Source organism: Labrus bergylta, chromosome 14, assembly GCF_963930695.1.
Source record: "Labrus bergylta chromosome 14, fLabBer1.1, whole genome shotgun sequence".
Classification (NCBI taxonomy): Eukaryota; Metazoa; Chordata; class Actinopteri; order Labriformes; family Labridae; genus Labrus; species Labrus bergylta.
In genome coordinates this window covers 65,953-88,834 of record NC_089208.1, presented here as the reverse complement: position 1 = coordinate 88,834, position 22,882 = coordinate 65,953, and the positions used below count along the sequence as shown (strand labels likewise).

The following is a 22,882-nucleotide window of genomic DNA, read 5'->3' as shown; positions in this document are numbered from 1 at the left end:
AGAGACGTTTGTTTTGGGGGTGTTAGCTTAGAACAGATGTATGTGTTGGGGGGTGTTAGCTTAGAACAGATGTATGTGTTGGGGGGTGTTAGCTTAGAAGAGACGTTTGTTTTGGGGGTGTTAGCTTAGAACAGATGTATGTGTTGGGGGTGTTAGCTTAGAACAGATGTATGTGTTGGGGGTGTTAGCTTAGAACAGATGTATGTGTTGGGGGTGTTAGCTTAGAACAGATGTATGTGTTGGGGGTGTTAGCTTAGAACAGATGTATGTGTTGGGGGTGTTAGCTTAGAACAGATGTATGTGTTGGGGGTGTTAGCTTAGAACAGATGTATGTGTTGGGGGTGTTAGCTTAGAACAGATGTATGTGTTGGGGGTGTTAGCTTAGAACAGATGTATGTGTTGGGGGTGTTAGCTTAGAACAGATGTATGTGTTGGGGGTGTTAGCTTAGAACAGATGTATGTGTTGGGGGTGTTAGCTTAGAACAGATGTATGTGTTGGGGGGTGTTAGCTTAGAACAGATGTATGTGTTGGGGGGTGTTAGCTTAGAACAGATGTATGTGTTGGGGGGTGTTAGCTTAGAACAGATGTATGTGTTGGGGGTGTTAGCTTAGAACAGATGTATGTGTTGGGGGTGTTAGCTTAGAACAGATGTATGTGTTGGGGTGTTAGCTTAGAAGAGACGTTTGTTTTGGGGGTGTTAGCTTAGAACAGATGTATGTGTTGGGGGTGTTAGCTTAGAACAGATGTATGTGTTGGGGGTGTTAGCTTAGAACAGATGTATGTGTTGGGGGGTGTTAGCTTAGAACAGATGTATGTGTGGGGGGGTGTTAGCTTAGAACAGATGTATGTGTTGGGGGGTTAGCTTAGAACAGATGTATGTGTTGGGGGTGTTAGCTTAGAACAGATGTATGTGTTGGGGGGTGTTAGCTTAGAACAGATGTATGTGTTGGGGGGTGTTAGCTTAGAACAGATGTATGTGTTGGGGGTGTTAGCTTAGAACAGATGTATGTGTTGGGGGTGTTAGCTTAGAACAGATGTATGTGTTGGGGGTGTTAGCTTAGAACAGATGTATGTGTTGGGGGGTGTTAGCTTAGAACAGATGTATGTGTTGGGGGGTGTTAGCTTAGAACAGATGTATGTGTTGGGGGTGTTAGCTTAGAACAGATGTATGTGTTGGGGGGTGTTAGCTTAGAACAGATGTATGTGTTGGGGGTGTTAGCTTAGAACAGATGTATGTGTTGGGGGTGTTAGCTTAGAACAGATGTATGTGTTGGGGGTGTTAGCTTAGAACAGATGTATGTGTTGGGGGGTGTTAGCTTAGAACAGATGTATGTGTTGGGGGGTGTTAGCTTAGAACAGATGTATGTGTTGGGGGTGTTAGCTTAGAACAGATGTATGTGTTGGGGGTGTTAGCTTAGAACAGATGTATGTGTTGGGGGTGTTAGCTTAGAACAGATGTATGTGTTGGGGGGTGTTAGCTTAGAACAGATGTATGTGTTGGGGGTGTTAGCTTAGAACAGATGTATGTGTTGGGGGTGTTAGCTTAGAACAGATGTATGTGTTGGGGGGTGTTAGCTTAGAACAGATGTATGTGTTGGGGGGTGTTAGCTTAGAACAGATGTATGTGTTGGGGGGTGTTAGCTTAGAACAGATGTATGTGTTGGGGGGTGTTAGCTTAGAACAGATGTATGTGTTGGGGGGTGTTAGCTTAGAACAGATGTATGTGTTGGGGGGTGTTAGCTTAGAACAGATGTATGTGTTGGGGGTGTTAGCTTAGAACAGATGTATGTGTTGGGGGGTGTTAGCTTAGAACAGATGTATGTGTTGGGGGGTGTTAGCTTAGAACAGATGTATGTGTTGGGGGTGTTAGCTTAGAACAGATGTATGTGTTGGGGGGTGTTAGCTTAGAACAGATGTATGTGTTGGGGGGTGTTAGCTTAGAACAGATGTATGTGTTGGGGGGTGTTAGCTTAGAACAGATGTATGTGTTGGGGGTGTTAGCTTAGAACAGATGTATGTGTTGGGGGGTGTTAGCTTAGAACAGATGTATGTGTTGGGGGGTGTTAGCTTAGAACAGATGTATGTGTTGGGGGGTGTTAGCTTAGAACAGATGTATGTGTTGGGGGGTGTTAGCTTAGAACAGATGTATGTGTTGGGGGTGTTAGCTTAGAACAGATGTATGTGTTGGGGGGTGTTAGCTTAGAACAGATGTATGTGTTGGGGTGTTAGCTTAGAACAGATGTATGTGTTGGGGGGTGTTAGCTTAGAACAGATGTATGTGTTGGGGGGTGTTAGCTTAGAACAGATGTATGTGTGTGTGTGTGGGGGGGGGGGTGTTAGCTTAGAACAGATGTATGTGTTGGGGGGGTTAGCTTAGAACAGATGTATGTGTGTGTGTGTGTGTGGGGGGGGGGGTGTTAGCTTAGAACAGATGTATGTGTGTGTGTGTGTGTGTGGGGGGGGTGTTAGCTTAGAACAGATGTATGTGTTGGGGGGTGTTAGCTTAGAACAGATGTATGTGTTGGGGGGTGTTAGCTTAGAACAGATGTATGTGTTGGGGGTGTTAGCTTAGAACAGATGTATGTGTTGGGGGGTGTTAGCTTAGAACAGATGTATGTGTTGGGGGGTGTTAGCTTAGAACAGATGTATGTGTGTGTGTGTGGGGGGGGGGGGTGTTAGCTTAGAACAGATGTATGTGTTGGGGGGGTTAGCTTAGAACAGATGTATGTGTGTGTGTGTGTGTGGGGGGGGGGGTGTTAGCTTAGAACAGATGTATGTGTGTGTGTGTGTGTGGGGGGGGTGTTAGCTTAGAACAGATGTATGTGTTGGGGGGTGTTAGCTTAGAACAGATGTATGTGTTGGGGGGTGTTAGCTTAGAACAGATGTATGTGTTGGGGGTGTTAGCTTAGAACAGATGTATGTGTTGGGGGTGTTAGCTTAGAACAGATGTATGTGTTGGGGGGTGTTAGCTTAGAACAGATGTATGTGTTGGGGGGTGTTAGCTTAGAACAGATGTATGTGTTGGGGGGTGTTAGCTTAGAACAGATGTATGTGTTGGGGGGTGTTAGCTTAGAACAGATGTATGTGTTGGGGGTGTTAGCTTAGAACAGATGTATGTGTTGGGGGGTGTTAGCTTAGAACAGATGTATGTGTTGGGGTGTTAGCTTAGAACAGATGTATGTGTTGGGGGGTGTTAGCTTAGAACAGATGTATGTGTTGGGGGGTGTTAGCTTAGAACAGATGTATGTGTTGGGGGGTGTTAGCTTAGAACAGATGTATGTGTTGGGGGGTGTTAGCTTAGAACAGATGTATGTGTTGGGGGGTGTTAGCTTAGAACAGATGTATGTGTTGGGGGGTGTTAGCTTAGAACAGATGTATGTGTTGGGGGGTGTTAGCTTAGAACAGATGTATGTGTTGGGGGGTGTTAGCTTAGAACAGATGTATGTGTTGGGGGGTGTTAGCTTAGAACAGATGTATGTGTTGGGGGGTGTTAGCTTAGAACAGATGTATGTGTTGGGGGGTGTTAGCTTAGAACAGATGTATGTGTTGGGGGGTGTTAGCTTAGAACAGATGTATGTGTTGGGGGGTGTTAGCTTAGAACAGATGTATGTGTTGGGGGGTGTTAGCTTAGAACAGATGTATGTGTTGGGGGGTGTTAGCTTAGAACAGATGTATGTGTTGGGGGTGTTAGCTTAGAACAGATGTATGTGTTGGGGGGTGTTAGCTTAGAAGAGACGTTTGTTTTGGGGGGTGTTAGCTTAGAACAGATGTATGTGTGGGGGGGTGTTAGCTTAGAACAGATGTATGTGTTGGGGGTGTTAGCTTAGAACAGATGTATGTGTTGGGGGGTGTTAGCTTAGAACAGATGTATGTGTTGGGGGGTGTTAGCTTAGAACAGATGTATGTGTTGGGGGGTGTTAGCTTAGAACAGATGTATGTGTTGGGGGTGTTAGCTTAGAACAGATGTATGTGTTGGGGTGTTAGCTTAGAACAGATGTATGTGTTGGGGGTGTTAGCTTAGAACAGATGTATGTGTTGGGGGTGTTAGCTTAGAACAGATGTATGTGTTGGGGGTGTTAGCTTAGAACAGATGTATGTGTTGGGGTGTTAGCTTAGAACAGATGTATGTGTTGGGGGTGTTAGCTTAGAACAGATGTATGTGTTGGGGGTGTTAGCTTAGAACAGATGTATGTGTTGGGGGTGTTAGCTTAGAACAGATGTATGTGTTGGGGGGTGTTAGCTTAGAACAGATGTATGTGTTGGGGGGTGTTAGCTTAGAACAGATGTATGTGTTGGGGGGTGTTAGCTTAGAACAGATGTATGTGTTGGGGGGTGTTAGCTTAGAACAGATGTATGTGTTGGGGGGTGTTAGCTTAGAACAGATGTATGTGTGTGTGTGTGGGGGGGGGTGTTAGCTTAGAACAGATGTATGTGTTGGGGGGGTTAGCTTAGAACAGATGTATGTGTGTGTGTTGTGTGGGGGGGGGGGTGTTAGCTTAGAACAGATGTATGTGTGTGTGTGTGTGTGTGGGGGGGGTGTTAGCTTAGAACAGATGTATGTGTTGGGGGGTGTTAGCTTAGAACAGATGTATGTGTTGGGGGGTGTTAGCTTAGAACAGATGTATGTGTTGGGGGGTGTTAGCTTAGAACAGATGTATGTGTTGGGGGTGTTAGCTTAGAACAGATGTATGTGTTGGGGGGTGTTAGCTTAGAACAGATGTATGTGTTGGGGGGTGTTAGCTTAGAACAGATGTATGTGTTGGGGGGTGTTAGCTTAGAACAGATGTATGTGTTGGGGGGTGTTAGCTTAGAACAGATGTATGTGTTGGGGGTGTTAGCTTAGAACAGATGTATGTGTTGGGGGTGTTAGCTTAGAACAGATGTATGTGTTGGGGGGTGTTAGCTTAGAACAGATGTATGTGTTGGGGGTGTTAGCTTAGAACAGATGTATGTGTTGGGGGGTGTTAGCTTAGAACAGATGTATGTGTTGGGGGGTGTTAGCTTAGAACAGATGTATGTGTTGGGGGTGTTAGCTTAGAACAGATGTATGTGTTGGGGGTGTTAGCTTAGAACAGATGTATGTGTTGGGGGGTTAGCTTAGAACAGATGTATGTGTTGGGGGTGTTAGCTTAGAACAGATGTATGTGTTGGGGGGTGTTAGCTTAGAACAGATGTATGTGTTGGGGGGTGTTAGCTTAGAACAGATGTATGTGTTGGGGGGTGTTAGCTTAGAACAGATGTATGTGTTGGGGGTGTTAGCTTAGAACAGATGTATGTGTTGGGGGGTGTTAGCTTAGAACAGATGTATGTGTTGGGGGTGTTAGCTTAGAACAGATGTATGTGTTGGGGGGTGTTAGCTTAGAACAGATGTATGTGTTGGGGGGTGTTAGCTTAGAACAGATGTATGTGTTGGGGGTGTTAGCTTAGAACAGATGTATGTGTTGGGGGGTGTTAGCTTAGAACAGATGTATGTGTTGGGGGGTGTTAGCTTAGAACAGATGTATGTGTTGGGGGTGTTAGCTTAGAACAGATGTATGTGTTGGGGGGTGTTAGCTTAGAACAGATGTATGTGTTGGGGGGTGTTAGCTTAGAACAGATGTATGTGTTGGGGGGTGTTAGCTTAGAACAGATGTATGTGTTGGGGGTGTTAGCTTAGAACAGATGTATGTGTTGGGGGGTGTTAGCTTAGAACAGATGTATGTGTTGGGGGTGTTAGCTTAGAACAGATGTATGTGTTGGGGGTGTTAGCTTAGAACAGATGTATGTGTTGGGGGTGTTAGCTTAGAACAGATGTATGTGTTGGGGGTGTTAGCTTAGAACAGATGTATGTGTTGGGGGGTGTTAGCTTAGAACAGATGTATGTGTTGGGGGTGTTAGCTTAGAACAGATGTATGTGTTGGGGGTGTTAGCTTAGAACAGATGTATGTGTTGGGGGTGTTAGCTTAGAACAGATGTATGTGTTGGGGGTGTTAGCTTAGAACAGATGTATGTGTTGGGGGTGTTAGCTTAGAACAGATGTATGTGTTGGGGGGTGTTAGCTTAGAACAGATGTATGTGTTGGGGGTGTTAGCTTAGAACAGATGTATGTGTTGGGGGGTGTTAGCTTAGAACAGATGTATGTGTTGGGGGTGTTAGCTTAGAACAGATGTATGTGTTGGGGGTGTTAGCTTAGAACAGATGTATGTGTTGGGGGGTGTTAGCTTAGAACAGATGTATGTGTTGGGGGTGTTAGCTTAGAACAGATGTATGTGTTGGGGGTGTTAGCTTAGAACAGATGTATGTGTTGGGGGTGTTAGCTTAGAACAGATGTATGTGTTGGGGGTGTTAGCTTAGAACAGATGTATGTGTTGGGGGGTGTTAGCTTAGAACAGATGTATGTGTTGGGGGGTGTTAGCTTAGAACAGATGTATGTGTTGGGGGTGTTAGCTTAGAACAGATGTATGTGTTGGGGGTGTTAGCTTAGAACAGATGTATGTGTTGGGGGTGTTAGCTTAGAACAGATGTATGTGTTGGGGGGTGTTAGCTTAGAACAGATGTATGTGTTGGGGGGTGTTAGCTTAGAACAGATGTATGTTTTGGGGGGTGTTAGCTTAGAACAGATGTATGTGTTGGGGGTGTTAGCTTAGAACAGATGTATGTGTTGGGGGTGTTAGCTTAGAACAGATGTATGTTTTGGGGGGTGTTAGCTTAGAACAGATGTATGTGTGGGGGGGTGTTAGCTTAGAACAGATGTATGTGTTGGGGGTGTTAGCTTAGAACAGATGTATGTGTTGGGGGGTGTTAGCTTAGAACAGATGTATGTGTTGGGGGTGTTAGCTTAGAACAGATGTATGTGTGGGGGGGTGTTAGCTTAGAACAGATGTATGTGTGGGGGGGTGTTAGCTTAGAACAGATGTATGTGTTGGGGGGTGTTAGCTTAGAACAGATGTATGTGTTGGGGGGTGTTAGCTTAGAACAGATGTATGTGTTGGGGGGTGTTAGCTTAGAACAGATGTATGTGTTGGGGGGTGTTAGCTTAGAACAGATGTATGTGTTGGGGGGTGTTAGCTTAGAACAGATGTATGTGTTGGGGGGTGTTAGCTTAGAACAGATGTATGTGTTGGGGGGTGTTAGCTTAGAACAGATGTATGTGTTGGGGGGTGTTAGCTTAGAACAGATGTATGTGTTGGGGGGTGTTAGCTTAGAACAGATGTATGTGTTGGGGGTGTTAGCTTAGAACAGATGTATGTGTTGGGGGGTGTTAGCTTAGAACAGATGTATGTGTTGGGGGTGTTAGCTTAGAACAGATGTATGTGTTGGGGGGTGTTAGCTTAGAACAGATGTATGTGTTGGGGGGTGTTAGCTTAGAACAGATGTATGTGTTGGGGGGTGTTAGCTTAGAACAGATGTATGTGTTGGGGGGTGTTAGCTTAGAACAGATGTATGTGTTGGGGGTGTTAGCTTAGAACAGATGTATGTGTTGGGGGGTGTTAGCTTAGAACAGATGTATGTGTTGGGGGGTGTTAGCTTAGAACAGATGTATGTGTTGGGGGGTGTTAGCTTAGAACAGATGTATGTGTTGGGGGGTGTTAGCTTAGAACAGATGTATGTGTGGGGGGTGTTAGCTTAGAACAGATGTATGTGTTGGGGGGTGTTAGCTTAGAACAGATGTATGTGTTGGGGGTGTTAGCTTAGAACAGATGTATGTGTTGGGGGGTGTTAGCTTAGAACAGATGTATGTGTTGGGGTGTTAGCTTAGAACAGATGTATGTGTTGGGGGGTGTTAGCTTAGAACAGATGTATGTGTTGGGGGGTGTTAGCTTAGAACAGATGTATGTGTTGGGGGGTGTTAGCTTAGAACAGATGTATGTGTTGGGGGGTGTTAGCTTAGAACAGATGTATGTGTTGGGGGTGTTAGCTTAGAACAGATGTATGTGTTTGGGGGTGTTAGCTTAGAACAGATGTATGTGTTGGGGGGTGTTAGCTTAGAAGAGACGTTTGTTTTGGGGTGTTAGCTTAGAACAGATGTATGTGTTGGGGGGTTAGCTTAGAAGAGACGTTTGTTTTGGGGGGTGTTAGCTTAGAAGAGACGTTTGTTTTGGGGGGTGTTAGCTTAGAACAGATGTATGTGTTGGGGGGTTAGCTTAGAAGAGACGTTTGTTTTGGGGGTGTTAGCTTAGAAGAGACGTTTGTTTTGGGGGGTGTTAGCTTAGAAGAGACGTTTGTTTTGGGGGGTTAGCTTAGAACAGATGTATGTGTTGGGGGGTGTTAGCTTAGAAGAGACGTTTGTTTTGGGGTGTTAGCTTAGAAGAGACGTTTGTTTTGGGGGGTTAGCTTAGAAGAGACGTTTGTTTTGGGGTGTTAGCTTAGAAGAGACGTTTGTTTTGGGGTGTTAGCTTAGAAGAGACGTTTGTTTTGGGGTGTTAGCTTAGAAGAGACGTTTGTTTTGGGGTGTTAGCTTAGAAGAGACGTTTGTTTTGGGGTGTTAGCTTAGAAGAGACGTTCGTTTTGGGGGGTTAGCTTAGAAGAGACGTTTGTTTTGGGGGGTTAGCTTAGAAGAGACGTTTGTTTTGGGGGGTTAGCTTAGAAGAGACGTTTGTTTTGGGGGGTTAGCTTAGAAGAGACGTTTGTTTTGGGGTGTTAGCTTAGAAGAGACGTTTGTTTTGGGGGGTTAGCTTAGAAGAGACGTTTGTTTTGGGGTGTTAGCTTAGAAGAGACGTTTGTTTTGGGGGGTGTTAGCTTAGAAGAGACGTTTGTTTTGGGGGGTTATCTTAGAAGAGACGTTCGTTTTGGGGTGTTAGCTTAGAAGAGACGTTTGTTTTGGGGTGTTAGCTTAGAAGAGACGTTTGTTTTGGGGGGTTAGCTTAGAAGAGACGTTTGTTTTGGGGTGTTAGCTTAGAAGAGACGTTTGTTTTGGGGGGTTATCTTAGAAGAGACGTTCGTTTTGGGGGGTTAGCTTAGAAGAGACGTTCGTTTTGGGGGGTTAGCTTAGAAGAGACGTTTGTTTTGGGGGGTTAGCTTAGAAGAGACGTTTGTTTTGGGGGGTTAGCTTAGAAGAGACGTTTGTTTTGGGGTGTTAGCTTAGAAGAGACGTTTGTTTTGGGGGGTTAGCTTAGAAGAGACGTTTGTTTTGGGGGGTTAGCTTAGAAGAGACGTTTGTTTTGGGGGGTTAGCTTAGAAGAGACGTTCGTTTTGGGGGGTTAGCTTAGAAGAGACGTTTGTTTTGGGGGGTTAGCTTAGAAGAGACGTTTGTTTTGGGGGGTTAGCTTAGAAGAGACGTTTGTTTTGGGGGGTTAGCTTAGAAGAGACGTTTGTTTTGGGGGGTTAGCTTAGAAGAGACGTTCGTTTTGGGGGGTTAGCTTAGAAGAGACGTTTGTTTTGGGGGGTTAGCTTAGAAGAGACGTTCGTTTTGGGGGGTTAGCTTAGAAGAGACGTTTGTTTTGGGGGTGTTAGCTTAGAAGAGACGTTCGTTTTGGGGGGTGTTAGCTTAGAAGAGACGTTCGTTTTGGGGGGTGTTAGCTTAGAAGAGACGTTCGTTTTGGGGGGTGTTAGCTTAGAAGAGACGTTCGTTTTGGGGGGTGTTAGCTTAGAAGAGACGTTTGTTTTGGGGGGTGTTAGCTTAGAAGAGACGTTTGTTTTGGGGGGTTAGCTTAGAAGAGACGTTTGTTTTGGGGGGTTAGCTTAGAAGAGACGTTTGTTTTGGGGGGTGTTAGCTTAGAAGAGACGTTTGTTTTGGGGGGTTAGCTTAGAAGAGACGTTTGTTTTGGGGGGTTAGCTTAGAAGAGACGTTTGTTTTGGGGGGTGTTAGCTTAGAAGAGACGTTTGTTTTGGGGTGTTAGCTTAGAAGAGACGTTTGTTTTGGGGGGTTAGCTTAGAAGAGACGTTTGTTTTGGGGGGTTAGCTTAGAAGAGACGTTCGTTTTGGGGGGTTAGCTTAGAAGAGACGTTCGTTTTGGGGGGTTAGCTTAGAAGAGACGTTTGTTTTGGGGGGTTAGCTTAGAAGAGACGTTTGTTTTGGGGTGTTAGCTTAGAAGAGACGTTCGTTTTGGGGTGTTAGCTTAGAAGAGACGTTCGTTTTGGGGGGTTAGCTTAGAAGAGACGTTTGTTTTGGGGTGTTAGCTTAGAAGAGACGTTCGTTTTGGGGTGTTAGCTTAGAAGAGACGTTCGTTTTGGGGGGTTAGCTTAGAAGAGACGTTTGTTTTGGGGGGTTAGCTTAGAAGAGACGTTTGTTTTGGGGGGTTATCTTAGAAGAGACGTTTGTTTTGGGGGGTTAGCTTAGAAGAGACGTTCGTTTTGGGGGGTTAGCTTAGAGGAGACGTTCGTTTTGGGGTGTTAGCTTAGAAGAGACGTTCGTTTTGGGGGGTTAGCTTAGAGGAGACGTTCGTTTTGGGGTGTTAGCTTAGAAGAGACGTTTGTTTTGGGGGGTGTTAGCTTAGAAGAGACGTTCGTTTTGGGGGGTTAGCTTAGAGGAGACGTTCGTTTTGGGGTGTTAGCTTAGAAGAGACGTTTGTTTTGGGGGGTGTTAGCTTAGAAGAGACGTTTGTTTTGGGGGGTTATCTTAGAAGAGACGTTTGTTTTAGGGGGTTAGCTTAGAAGAGACGTTTGTTTTGGGGGGTGTTAGCTTAGAAGAGACGTTTGTTTTGGGGGGTTAGCTTAGAAGAGACGTTTGTTTTGGGGTGTTAGCTTAGAAGAGACGTTTGTTTTGGGGGGTGTTAGCTTAGAAGAGACGTTTGTTTTGGGGTGTTAGCTTAGAAGAGACGTTTGTTTTGGGGGGTGTTAGCTTAGAAGAGACGTTTGTTTTGGGGGGTTAGCTTAGAAGAGACGTTTGTTTTGGGGTGTTAGCTTAGAAGAGACGTTTGTTTTGGGGGGTTAGCTTAGAAGAGACGTTCGTTTTGGGGTGTTAGCTTAGAAGAGACGTTCGTTTTGGGGGGTTAGCTTAGAAGAGACGTTCGTTTTGGGGTGTTAGCTTAGAAGAGACGTTCGTTTAGGGGTGTTAGCTTAGAAGAGACGTTTGTTTTGCGGGGTTATCTTAGAAGAGACGTTTGTTTTGGGGGGTGTTAGCTTAGAAGAGACGTTTGTTTTGGGGGGTGTTAGCTTAGAAGAGACGTTTGTTTTGGGGGGTGTTAGCTTAGAAGAGACGTTTGTTTTGGGGGGTTATCTTAGAAGAGACGTTTGTTTTGGGGGGTTATCTTAGAAGAGACGTTTGTTTTGGGGGGTTATCTTAGAAGAGACGTTTGTTTTGGGGGGTGTTAGCTTAGAAGAGACGTTTGTTTTGGGGGGTTATCTTAGAAGAGACGTTTGTTTTGGGGGGTGTTAGCTTAGAAGAGACGTTTGTTTTGGGGTGTTAGCTTAGAAGAGACGTTCGTTTTGGGGGGTTAGCTTAGAAGAGACGTTCGTTTTGGGGGGTTAGCTTAGAAGAGACGTTTGTTTTGGGGGGTGTTAGCTTAGAACAGATGTATGTGTTGGGGGGTGTTAGCTTAGAACAGATGTATGTGTTGGGGGGTGTTAGCTTAGAACAGATGTATGTGTTGGGGGGTGTTAGCTTAGAACAGATGTATGTGTTGGGGGGTGTTAGCTTAGAACAGATGTATGTGTTGGGGGGTGTTAGCTTAGAACAGATGTATGTGTTGGGGGGTGTTAGCTTAGAAGAGACGTTTGTTTTGGGGGGTTAGCTTAGAAGAGACGTTTGTTTTGGGGGGTGTTAGCTTAGAAGAGACGTTTGTTTTGGGGGGTTAGCTTAGAAGAGACGTTTGTTTTGGGGGGTTAGCTTAGAAGAGACGTTTGTTTTGGGGGGTGTTAGCTTAGAAGAGACGTTTGTTTTGGGGGGTTAGCTTAGAAGAGACGTTTGTTTTGGGGGGTTAGCTTAGAAGAGACGTTTGTTTTGGGGGGTTAGCTTAGAAGAGACGTTTGTTTTGGGGTGTTAGCTTAGAAGAGACGTTTGTTTTGGGGGGTTAGCTTAGAAGAGACGTTTGTTTTGGGGTGTTAGCTTAGAAGAGACGTTTGTTTTGGGGGGTGTTAGCTTAGAAGAGACGTTTGTTTTGGGGGTGTTAGCTTAGAAGAGACGTTTGTTTTGGGGTGTTAGCTTAGAAGAGACGTTTGTTTTGGGGGGTTAGCTTAGAAGAGACGTTTGTTTTGGGGGGTGTTAGCTTAGAAGAGACGTTTGTTTTGGGGGTGTTAGCTTAGAAGAGACGTTTGTTTTGGGGGGTGTTAGCTTAGAAGAGACGTTTGTTTTGGGGGGTGTTAGCTTAGAAGAGACGTTTGTTTTGGGGGGTGTTAGCTTAGAAGAGACGTTTGTTTTGGGGTGTTAGCTTAGAAGAGACGTTTGTTTTGGGGGTTAGCTTAGAAGAGACGTTTGTTTTGGGGGTGTTAGCTTAGAAGAGACGTTTGTTTTGGGGGGTTAGCTTAGAAGAGACGTTTGTTTTGGGGGGTTAGCTTAGAAGAGACGTTCGTTTTGGGGGGTGTTAGCTTAGAAGAGACGTTTGTTTTGGGGGGTTAGCTTAGAAGAGACGTTTGTTTTGGGGGGTGTTAGCTTAGAAGAGACGTTTGTTTTGGGGGGTTAGCTTAGAAGAGACGTTTGTTTTGGGGGGTTAGCTTAGAAGAGACGTTTGTTTTGGGGGGTTAGCTTAGAAGAGACGTTTGTTTTGGGGTGTTAGCTTAGAAGAGACGTTTGTTTTGGGGTGTTAGCTTAGAAGAGACGTTTGTTTTGGGGGGTTAGCTTAGAAGAGACGTTTGTTTTGGGGGGTTAGCTTAGAAGAGACGTTTGTTTTGGGGGGTTAGCTTAGAAGAGACGTTTGTTTTGGGGGGTGTTAGCTTAGAAGAGACGTTCGTTTTGGGGTGTTAGCTTAGAAGAGACGTTTGTTTTGGGGGGTTAGCTTAGAAGAGACGTTTGTTTTGGGGGGTTAGCTTAGAAGAGACGTTTGTTTTGGGGGGTTAGCTTAGAAGAGACGTTTGTTTTGGGGGGTTAGCTTAGAAGAGACGTTCGTTTTGGGGTGTTAGCTTAGAAGAGACGTTCGTTTTGGGGTGTTAGCTTAGAAGAGACGTTCGTTTTGGGGTGTTAGCTTAGAAGAGACGTTCGTTTTGGGGTGTTAGCTTAGAAGAGACGTTTGTTTTGGGGGGTTAGCTTAGAAGAGACGTTTGTTTTGGGGGGTTAGCTTAGAAGAGACGTTCGTTTTGGGGTGTTAGCTTAGAAGAGACGTTCGTTTTGGGGTGTTAGCTTAGAAGAGACGTTCGTTTTGGGGAGTTAGCTTAGAAGAGACGTTCGTTTTGGGGTGTTAGCTTAGAAGAGACGTTCGTTTTGGGGGGTTAGCTTAGAAGAGACGTTCGTTTTGGGGTGTTAGCTTAGAAGAGACGTTCGTTTTGGGGTGTTAGCTTAGAAGAGACGTTCGTTTTGGGGTGTTAGCTTAGAAGAGACGTTCGTTTTGGGGTGTTAGCTTAGAAGAGACGTTCGTTTTGGGGTGTTAGCTTAGAAGAGACGTTCGTTTTGGGGTGTTAGCTTAGAAGAGACGTTTGTTTTGGGGTGTTAGCTTAGAAGAGACGTTCGTTTTGGGGGGTTAGCTTAGAAGAGACGTTCGTTTTGGGGGGTTAGCTTAGAAGAGACGTTCGTTTTGGGGGGTTAGCTTAGAAGAGACGTTCGTTTTGGGGGGTTAGCTTAGAAGAGACGTTTGTTTTGGGGGGTGTTAGCTTAGAACAGATGTATGTGTTGGGGGGTTAGCTTAGAAGAGACGTTCGTTTTGGGGGGTTAGCTTAGAAGAGACGTTTGTTTTGGGGGGTTAGCTTAGAAGAGACGTTTGTTTTGGGGGGTTAGCTTAGAAGAGACGTTTGTTTTGGGGGGTTAGCTTAGAAGAGACGTTTGTTTTGGGGTGTTAGCTTAGAAGAGACGTTTGTTTTGGGGGGTGTTAGCTTAGAAGAGACGTTTGTTTTGGGGGGTTAGCTTAGAAGAGACGTTCGTTTTGGGGGGTTAGCTTAGAAGAGACGTTTGTTTTGGGGTGTTAGCTTAGAAGAGACGTTTGTTTTGGGGGGTTAGCTTAGAAGAGACGTTTGTTTTGGGGTGTTAGCTTAGAAGAGACGTTTGTTTTGGGGTGTTAGCTTAGAAGAGACGTTCGTTTTGGGGGGTTAGCTTAGAAGAGACGTTTGTTTTGGGGTGTTAGCTTAGAAGAGACGTTTGTTTTGGGGGTGTTAGCTTAGAAGAGACGTTTGTTTTGGGGTGTTAGCTTAGAAGAGACGTTTGTTTTGGGGGGTTAGCTTAGAAGAGACGTTTGTTTTGGGGTGTTAGCTTAGAAGAGACGTTTGTTTTGGGGTGTTAGCTTAGAAGAGACGTTCGTTTTGGGGGGTTAGCTTAGAAGAGACGTTTGTTTTGGGGTGTTAGCTTAGAAGAGACGTTTGTTTTGGGGGGTTAGCTTAGAAGAGACGTTCGTTTTGGGGGGTTAGCTTAGAAGAGACGTTTGTTTTGGGGGGTTAGCTTAGAAGAGACGTTCGTTTTGGGGGGTTAGCTTAGAAGAGACGTTTGTTTTGGGGTGTTAGCTTAGAAGAGACGTTTGTTTTGGGGGGTGTTAGCTTAGAAGAGACGTTCGTTTTGGGGGGTTAGCTTAGAAGAGACGTTTGTTTTGGGGGGTTAGCTTAGAAGAGACGTTTGTTTTGGGGGGTGTTAGCTTAGAAGAGACGTTTGTTTTGGGGGGTTAGCTTAGAAGAGACGTTTGTTTTGGGGGGTGTTAGCTTAGAAGAGATGTTTGTTTTGGGGGGTGTTAGCTTAGAAGAGACGTTTGTTTTGGGGTGTTAGCTTAGAAGAGACGTTTGTTTTGGGGGGTGTTAGCTTAGAAGAGACGTTTGTTTTGGGGGGTGTTAGCTTAGAAGAGACGTTTGTTTTGGGGGGTTAGCTTAGAAGAGACGTTTGTTTTGGGGGGTGTTAGCTTAGAAGAGACGTTTGTTTTGGGGTGTTAGCTTAGAAGAGACGTTTGTTTTGGGGGGTGTTAGCTTAGAAGAGACGTTTGTTTTGGGGTGTTAGCTTAGAAGAGACGTTCGTTTTGGGGTGTTAGCTTAGAAGAGACGTTTGTTTTGGGGGGTGTTAGCTTAGAAGAGACGTTTGTTTTGGGGGGTGTTAGCTTAGAACAGATGTATGTGTTGGGGGGTGTTAGCTTAGAAGAGACGTTTGTTTTGGGGTGTTAGCTTAGAAGAGACGTTTGTTTTGGGGTGTTAGCTTAGAAGAGACGTTCGTTTTGGGGGGTGTTAGCTTAGAACAGATGTATGTGTTGGGGGGTGTTAGCTTAGAAGAGACGTTTGTTTTGGGGTGTTAGCTTAGAACAGATGTATGTGTTGGGGGGTGTTAGCTTAGAAGAGACGTTTGTTTTGGGGTGTTAGCTTAGAACAGATGTATGTGTTGGGGGGTGTTAGCTTAGAAGAGACGTTTGTTTTGGGGTGTTAGCTTAGAAGAGACGTTTGTTTTGGGGTGTTAGCTTAGAAGAGACGTTTGTTTTGGGGTGTTAGCTTAGAAGAGACGTTCGTTTTGGGGGGTGTTAGCTTAGAAGAGACGTTTGTTTTGGGGGGTTAGCTTAGAAGAGACGTTCGTTTTGGGGGGTTAGCTTAGAAGAGACGTTTGTTTTGGGGGGTTAGCTTAGAAGAGACGTTTGTTTTGGGGTGTTAGCTTAGAAGAGACGTTTGTTTTGGGGGGTGTTAGCTTAGAAGAGACGTTTGTTTTGGGGGGTTAGCTTAGAAGAGACGTTTGTTTTGGGGGGTTAGCTTAGAAGAGACGTTTGTTTTGGGGTGTTAGCTTAGAAGAGACGTTTGTTTTGGGGGGTTATCTTAGAAGAGACGTTTGTTTTGGGGGGTTAGCTTAGAAGAGACGTTTGTTTTGGGGTGTTAGCTTAGAAGAGACGTTTGTTTTGGGGTGTTAGCTTAGAAGAGACGTTTGTTTTGGGGGGTTATCTTAGAAGAGACGTTTGTTTTGGGGGGTTAGCTTAGAAGAGACGTTTGTTTTGGGGGGTTAGCTTAGAAGAGACGTTTGTTTTGGGGTGTTAGCTTAGAAGAGACGTTTGTTTTGGGGGGTTATCTTAGAAGAGACGTTTGTTTTGGGGTGTTAGCTTAGAAGAGACGTTTGTTTTGGGGGGTTAGCTTAGAAGAGACGTTTGTTTTGGGGGGTTAGCTTAGAAGAGACGTTTGTTTTGGGGTGTTAGCTTAGAAGAGACGTTTGTTTTGGGGGGTTATCTTAGAAGAGACGTTTGTTTTGGGGGGTTAGCTTAGAAGAGACGTTTGTTTTGGGGGGTTATCTTAGAAGAGACGTTTGTTTTGGGGGGTGTTAGCTTAGAAGAGACGTTTGTTTTGGGGGGTGTTAGCTTAGAAGAGACGTTTGTTTTGGGGTGTTAGCTTAGAAGAGACGTTTGTTTTGGGGGGTTAGCTTAGAAGAGACGTTTGTTTTGGGGTGTTAGCTTAGAAGAGACGTTTGTTTTGGGGGGTTATCTTAGAAGAGACGTTTGTTTTGGGGGGTTAGCTTAGAAGAGACGTTTGTTTTGGGGGGTGTTAGCTTAGAAGAGACGTTTGTTTTGGGGGGTTAGCTTAGAAGAGACGTTTGTTTTGGGGGGTGTTAGCTTAGAAGAGACGTTTGTTTTGGGGGGTTAGCTTAGAAGAGACGTTTGTTTTGGGGTGTTAGCTTAGAAGAGACGTTTGTTTTGGGGGGTTAGCTTAGAAGAGACGTTTGTTTTGGGGGGTGTTAGCTTAGAAGAGACGTTTGTTTTGGGGGGTTAGCTTAGAAGAGACGTTTGTTTTGGGGGGTGTTAGCTTAGAACAGATGTATGTGTTGGGGTGTTAGCTTAGAAGAGACGTTTGTTTTGGGGGGTGTTAGCTTAGAAGAGACGTTTGTTTTGGGGGGTGTTAGCTTAGAAGAGACGTTTGTTTTGGGGGGTGTTAGCTTAGAACAGCTGTATGTGTTGGGGTGTTAGCTTAGAAGAGACGTTTGTTTTGGGGGGTTAGCTTAGAAGAGACGTTTGTTTTGGGGGGTGTTAGCTTAGAACAGCTGTATGTGTTGGGGTGTTAGCTTAGAAGAGACGTTTGTTTTGGGGGGTGTTAGCTTAGAAGAGACGTTTGTTTTGGGGGGTGTTAGCTTAGAACAGCTGTATGTGTTGGGGTGTTAGCTTAGAAGAGACGTTTGTTTTGGGGGGTTAGCTTAGAAGAGACGTTTGTTTTGGGGGGTGTTAGCTTAGAACAGCTGTATGTGTTGGGGTGTTAGCTTAGAAGAGACGTTTGTTTTGGGGGGTGTTAGCTTAGAAGAGACGTTCGTTTTGGGGGGTGTTAGCTTAGAAGAGACGTTTGTTTTGGGGGGTTAGCTTAGAAGAGACGTTTGTTTTGGGGGGTTAGCTTAGAAGAGACGTTTGTTTTGGGGGGTTAGCTTAGAAGAGACGTTTGTTTTGGGGGGTTAGCTTAGAAGAGACGTTTGTTTTGGGGGGTGTTAGCTTAGAAGAGACGTTTGTTTTGGGGGGTTGGGGTTAGCCAGAGGATCGAGCAGAAGATGAGATGACATGTCACCAAACTAAAATAACTGTTTCCTGTTGGGGATGATCACCTCATCCGTCTGAGTTTATTTTTCTCTGCTGAGAATAAAATGTTACTTCGAGTAAAACACGAGAAAAGATTCACATGAAACGAAAATGAAGGTCGACCATGACTGTGAGCTGCAAAGGTCACTAAACAGAAACCGATCAACAGAAGGAATCGAATAAAGATTCATCTTTTTGTCATCTTTGATTCTCATATCTTCACCAAACTTATTATGGAAACTTTCATTTCAACATAAAATGATAATAAGTTTTATTTTGTTGGTTTCTGAAGTGAACGTTTGCTAACTTTAACTTTGCAAAACTGAATTTCCCCTTGCGGGATTAATAAAGTATAAATTATTATTATTATTATTATTAACTGCTGAATCTGAAGAAGCTCAGCAGAGGTCAGCTCGGAGGGTTCGTGTTATAGGACGTCTGCGTCACACTGATTGTTGTTGAAGCTTGGCTCATTGTTCTCTCTCTCTCCACAAAAGGTTAAAGGTCAAATAATCTGAACACTGCAACTGATCGACCCTCTGTTCTCGCTGTGGGCGAGCGACAGAGATGATGTATGTTCAGGTCACTCAGCTGTTGACCTGTGCTTCACGGTAATATTGAAACTTTAAGTAGGATTTAGTTTCATAGGACACACTGCTGTGACATCATAACCACCCATCAAAAGGTACCATCTCCAGGTCTAGAGAACATGGGGCGGCTGTGGCTCAGTGGTCGAGTCTGTCAAGACTAACAGGACACAGGTGAGACCTGAACCCACAGGTGAGACCTAAACACTCACAGGTGGGACTAACAACACACAGGTGAGACTAACAAGACACAGGTGAGACTAACAAGACACAGGTGAGACTAACAAGACACAGGTGAGACCTAAACAATCATAGGTGAGACTAACAAGACACAGGTAAGACTAACAAGACACAGGTGAGACCTAAACAATCACAGGTGAGACTAACAAGACACAGGTGAGACCTAAACAATCACAGGTGAGACTAACAAGACACAGGTGAGACTAACAAGACACAGGTGAGACCTAAACAATCACAGGTGAGACTAACAAGACACAGGTGAGACTAACAAGACACAGGTGAGACCTAAACAATCACAGGTGAGACTAACAACACACAGGTGATACTAAAGACACAGGTGAGACTAACAACACACAGGTGATACTAACAAGACACAGGTGAGACTAACAAGACACAGGTGAGACTAACAAGACACAGGTGAGACTAACAAGACACAGGTGAGACTAACAAGACACAGGTGAGACTAACAACACACAGGTGAGACTAAAGACACAGGTGAGACTAAAGACACATGTGAGACTAAAGACACAGGTGAGGTTAAAGAGACAGGTGATACTAAAGACACATGTGAGACTAAAGACACAGGTGAGACTAAAGAGACAGGTGATACTAAAGACACAGGTGAGACTAAAGAGACAGGTGATACTAAAGACACATGTGAGACTAAAGACACAGGTGAGACTAAAGAGACAGGTGATACTAAAGACACAGGTGAGACTAATGACACAGGTGATACTAAAGACACATGTGAGACTAAAGACACAGGTGAGACTAAAGACACAGGTGAGGCTAAAGACACAGGTGAGGCTAAAGACACAGGTGATACTAAAGACACAGGTGAGACTAATGACACAGGTGATACTAAAGACACATGTGAGACTAAAGACACAGGTGAGGCTAAAGACACAGGTGATACTAAAGACACAGGTGAGACTAAAGACACAGGTGATACTAAAGACACAGGTGAGACTAAAGACACAGGTGAGGCTAAAGACACAGGTGATACTAAAGACACAGGTGAGACTAAAGACACAGGTGATACTAAAGACACAGGTGAGACTAAAGACACAGGTGAGGCTAAAGACACAGGTGAGACTAACAACACACAGGTGATACTAAGGACACAGGTGAGACTAAAGACACAGGTGAGGCTAAAGACACAGGTGAGGCTAAAGACACAGGTGATACTAAAGACACAGGTGAGGCTAAAGACACAGGTGAGGCTAAAGACACAGGTGAGGCTAAAGACACAGGTGATACTAAAGACACAGGTGAGGCTAAAGACACAGGTGAGGCTAAAGACACAGGTGATACTAAAGACACAGGTGAGGCTAAAGACACAGGTGAGGCTAAAGACACAGGTGATACTAAAGACACAGGTGAGACTAAAGAGACAGGTGATACTGGTCAGGGCCAATCAGCATGGAGGGAAACCAGACAAATATAAAAAGTAAGACAGGAAACATTGGGTACAAGAACTTCAAAAAGAAACAGGAAATAGAAACACAGAGATCGAAATGGCAACATAAAAAAGGAAATGACAATTAAACAACAAAAATGAAGAATAAACAAACAGAGGCATTTCAGGGTGACGGCTGAGAGGCAGCAGGAAGAGGAAATACTAAAGTGAAGGCCAGGGTTCTTCCGACAGAATATTAAAAACTGCTCACTGACGTCGAGGTCTGGATTTATTCATGGGAGTCTTAAAGGCTGGAAGCGGTCCATCTGCTCGGACAGAAGGCTCCATGACCAACCCACTGTCACTGATTTCACGCTGACGCTCGCTGGACTCAGGCGGCTGGAGGATTTCAAAACTCAAAAATGAACGGTAACGCAGGTTCGTTCAACCCGACGCCCCATCAGCTCCAAACCTGATGAATCACATTCAAACATAATTTCTGGAGAAAGACACACTCTGCGGCGCTCGGCCGCCCGAGCAGACTGAATGAAAGAGTTATCTTCTTATTGAACTGATTTACTCTGAAGGAGGACGGAGTGTCCCTCTAAAGGACTTTTCCAACGACCTCTAAACCAAAGAAGTAAAACTACACGCTCTGTTTTTACAGCATCAGGGTTAGAGTCAGTTAGTGCTCCGCCCATTTCAAGAGTGTATGGCTGCAGCCTGGAGCTCTGAAGCCACGCCCCCTGGAGCTTCATGAGCTTCTGACTATCAAAATAAAATCTCTCGTTTGATCCGTTGTGTCTCGTTCTAAGTTTGTTGTTTTTGATCTTCAGGGTAACAGTGATCATTCTGTTGAATAATTAGAATAATACAACTATCAACATGATAAATATAAACAAAGCCTAACACTGTTACAGAAAGATCGTCTTTCATTTTCTAAACCTTTTATACTTTATTTCCTGTCTCTACAGGAAATCACTTCAGCAGAGTCCCTTAATGAACGGCCGTGTTCTCTGTTCACACCAAAAGGTCAAAGTGACGCCGTGCATTTATTCTAAAGATGTTCACATTCATATTTTTCAGTTAATTTATTTAAATATTCATTATCTGACCGTTAGATACTCGGATACTTTTCAAAAAGAGATTAATATAAACATTTACGACAGTCCCCGTCCCTGGTCCTGATTCATCCCTGATCTGTCCCTGGTCCTGATTCATCCCTGATCTGTCCCTGGTCCTGATTCATCCCTGATCTGTCCCTGGGGTGCAGACTCAGAGACTGTAGGGCTGTAGACTCAGAGACTGTAGGACTGCAGACTCAGAGACTGTAGGACTGCAGACTCAAAGACTGTAGACTCAGAGACTGTAGGACTGTAGACTCAGAGACTGTAGACTCAGAGACTGTAGACTCAGAGACTGTAGACTCAGAGACTGTAGACTCAGAGACTGTAGGGCTGCAGACTCAAAGACTGTAGACTCAGAGACTGCAGACTCAGAGACTGTAGGACTGCAGACTCAAAGACTGTAGACTCAGAGACTGTAGACTCAGAGACTGTAGGGCTGCAGACTCAAAGACTGTAGACTCAGAGACTGTAGACTCAGAGACTGTAGGGCTGTAGACTCAGAGACTGTAGACTCAGAGACTGTAGACTCAGAGACTGTAGGGCTGCAGACTCAAAGACTGTAGACTCAGAGACTGTAGACTCAGAGACTGTAGGACTGCAGACTCAGAGACTGTAGGACTGCAGACTCAAAGACTGTAGACTCAGAGACGGTAGGGCTGCAGACTCAAAGACTGTAGATTCAGAGACTGTAGACTCAGAGACTGTAGGACTGTAGACTCAGAGACTGTAGACTCAGAGACTGTAGGACTGTAGACTCAGAGACTGTAGGACTGTAGACTCAGAGACTGTAGACTCAGGGACTGTAGGACTGCAGACTCAAAGACTGTAGACTCAGAGACTGTAGGGCTGCAGACTCAGAGACTGTAGACTCAGAGACTGTAGGACTGCAGACTCAGAGACTGTAGGACTGTAGACTCAGAGACTGTAGACTCAGAGACTGTAGACTCAGAGACTGTAGGACTGCAGACTCAGAGACTGTAGGACTGCAGACTCAAAGACTGTAGGACTGTAGACTCAGAGACTGTAGACTCAGAGACTGTAGACTCAGAGACTGTAGGACTGCAGACTCAGAGACTGTAGGACTGCAGACTCAGAGACTGTAGACTCAGAGACTGTAGGACTGCAGACTCAGAGACTGTAGGACTGTAGACTCAGAGACTGTAGACTCAGAGACTGTAGACTCAGAGACTGTAGACTCAGAGACTGTAGGACTGTAGACTCAGAGACTGTAGACTCAGAGACTGTAGACTCAGAGACTGTAGGACTGCAGACTCAGAGACTGTAGGACTGTAGACTCAGAGACTGTAGGACTGTAGACTCAGAGACTGTAGACTCAGAGACTGTAGGACTGCAGACTCAGAGACTGTAGGACTGCAGACTCAGAGACTGTAGGACTGTAGACTCAGAGACTGTAGGACTGCAGACTCAGGGACTGCAGACTCAGAGACTGTAGGACTGCAGACTCAGAGACTGTAGGACTGTAGACTCAGAGACTGTAGACTCAGAGACTGTAGACTCAGAGACTGTAGGACTGCAGACTCCGAGACTGTAGGACTGTAGACTCAGAGACTGTAGACTCAGAGACTGTAGGACTGCAGACTCAGAGACTTTAGACTCAGAGACTGTAGGACTGTAGACTCAGAGACTGTAGACTCAGAGACTGTAGGACTGCAGACTCCGAGACTGTAGGACTGTAGACTCAGAGACTGCAGACTCTGAGACTGTAGGGCTGCAGACTCAGAGACTGTAGACTCAGAGACTGTAGACTCAGAGACTGTAGACTCAGAGACTGTAGGACTGTAGACTCAGAGACTGTAGGACTGTAGACTCAGAGACTGTAGACTCAGAGACTGTAGACTCAGAGACTGTAGGACTGCAGACTCAGAGACTGTAGGACTGTAGACTCAGAGACTGTAGACTCAGAGACTGTAGACTCAGAGACTGTAGGACTGCAGACTCAGAGACTGTAGGACTGTAGACTCAGAGACTGTAGGACTGCAGACTCAGAGACTGTAGGACTGCAGACTC

The 22,882-nt window shown here is 45.0% G+C and overlaps 1 protein-coding gene across 5 annotated transcripts in view; it reads right to left on the bottom strand.

Annotated features, from left to right (window-relative positions):
* The window catches only part of LOC110002890 (glutamate receptor 1), an 85,322-nt gene that overhangs the window by 60,608 nt on the left and 1,832 nt on the right, over positions 1-22,882 (bottom strand). The window lies entirely within an intron of this gene.